Raw genomic sequence first — 2,489 nt, 5'->3', positions numbered from 1 at the left:
CTAGTTATACCCCTGCTTCGAACTGTGACTCTAGGGCTGAGCAATGAGATAGAGAATCCTATCCACATATTGCACAGCCTTAGATCACTCTCGATAGCAACGGGCGGTGTCCGACATACGATTGTACTGGGAAGGAGGTCTTTGAAAAAACAAACAGAAGAAAAAAATGACAAGCTAGGCACCGCGCCAGAGAAGTGCAAAACGTTTTTCGAGACGTTTATTTCGTACGTTCTGGGGTCAATGTTGAAGATGTGCTAGTGACAAAGTGTCCGAAATGACAGTTAAAACAACAAGACAGTAGATGTAGCAAACTACAATATAGCAAAAGCAAATAACTTCTCAGCTGCGAAACAATCTTGTGTAGATGATGACATCATACGCTAACTGTCCATCAATCTCAACTATGAGCGCATTGTGGTTCTGTGCCACAGTGGGCAAGATCGAAAAAGTCGTTCAAACAAGAAGCAGGCAATGTGCTGGTAGCTACAGGATCTTCGCAGAAAAACAAACAGAACATTAAAAGCGAACAATTTAGTATTCAAGCTAATCTATGAGGTCTTGATGTAGAAAAGACACAGGTGATGCTAAGTTTGTTCAGTTAGTATAAAACAAGAAAGCTTAGATTTAACGTACCACCGACAACGACGTCATCACAGATAGAGCATGAGCTCGGACTGGACTGGGAGGGTGACGTAGACAGCCAGCGTACTTCACCATCAGGGCAGTCGCCACAGCAGATATGAGGCAGCTACTGCTTCCTCTTCTTGCCGATTATCTACTCCTAGCGCCGCTTCTCCGCTCCTAGTCACCGTCTTTTCTGTCTTGACTATCCTCAACGTTCATATTTCTTGCTTCCATTGCCTCCTCCACGTCATCTTTCCAGTTGCATTGTGGGCGATCTCTTTTCTTTCGCTTGGGTGTAATCCATCGTAGTATCATATTGCGTAGCATGTCTCCATTCATCCTACGCATATGGCCAAACCACATTGACTGATTTTGTTGGACGTCGTCACAGATATTTCTATCCATTTTCATCCTTTGTGGGTTCAGGTCATTTTTGTTGTATCTAACCTACTACAGCTTGAGTTTCGTCTTAGAAAACCCATCTCAGTGGAACAGTTTCTACTAATTTCTTTTTTTATTACTAAAGTCACAGGCTTATGCTCCTTACAGAACTACACACTGAACTATAGCCTTATACATTCTCTTCTCCGTTGTTTTGTGGAGTGCAAACCACAGTACGCCATATTTTCACAGACTGCACTTTAAACCGTGATGGGAGGGCAGAGGCAAATATAGCTGGGGATCTGCCCTCTATTTGAGCTGATGATGAGACAAGTGTGACTAAAGTTTTAAAGTTCTGTGATGTGCCTGGACTCTGGCCTAAGCTTTTACGCTGGCGGTTTTAGTGTGTTACAAAGTTGCTGGCTCCTCCTTATTTTTATTCTCGCGGTCAGTAAGCCAAGTCCATTTGATATATTGTTTCCACTCCTTTTTCCGCTCTTCTCCGTTTAATACTTCTGTGTGAGTACACTCTTAGTTTTCAACCTTACCTTCCGTGCTGTTTTATACAACTGCTTCGAACTTTTTCTGACACTCGTTTTGTTCAGAGATTCAACCACCCCTAGACTGTCAACACTGCGGTTCGATCGCGTCCGCATTGTTACTTTCTTCCAGGAAGGGCTGTCAACAAGGTAAGTATCCAGGCGTCTCAGCGTGAATCAAAGCGATGACATGGACGAGATACAGAGAGACAGAAACTGTCGATGACATGCCTCGCACAGGCCGCCCAAAGGCAACTACTGCAGTTGATGACCGCTACTTACGGATTATGGCTCGGTAGAAGACAGCAACGCCACCATGTTGAATAATGCTTTTCGTGCAGCCGCGGGACGTCGTGTTACAACTCAAAACGTGCGTAATAGGCTGCACGATGCTCAACTTCACTCCCAATGTGCATGGCGAACTCCATCTTTGCAACCACGACACCGTACAGCGCGGTACACATGGGGCCAACAACATGCCGAATGGACCGCTGAGGATTAGCATCACATTCTCTTCACCGATGAGTATCGCATATGCCTTCAACCAGACAATCGTCGGAGACGTGTTTGGAGGAAACCCGGGCGGGCTTAACGTATTATACACACTGCTCAGCGAGTGTAGCGAGGCAGAGGTTGCCTGCTTTTTTGGGGTGGCATTATGTGAGGCCGACGTACGCCGTTGGTGGTCTCGGAAGGTGCCGCAACGGCTGTACGATGCGTGAATTCCATCCTCCGACCGATAGTGCAACCACATCGGCAGCATATTGGCGAGACATTTGTCTTATGGACGACAATTTGCGCCACCATCGTGCACATCTTGTGAATGACTTCCTTCAGGACAACGGCATCGCTCGACTAGAGTGGCCAGCATGTTCTCCAGACTTGAACTCTATCGAACATGCCTCGGATAGATTAAAAAGGGCTGTTTATGGAGGACGTGACCCA

Source organism: Schistocerca gregaria, chromosome 2, assembly GCF_023897955.1.
Source record: "Schistocerca gregaria isolate iqSchGreg1 chromosome 2, iqSchGreg1.2, whole genome shotgun sequence".
NCBI classification, from domain to species: Eukaryota; Metazoa; Arthropoda; class Insecta; order Orthoptera; family Acrididae; genus Schistocerca; species Schistocerca gregaria.
The sequence above is the reverse complement of the archived record's forward strand: the minus strand, read 5'-3'. Positions refer to the sequence as shown.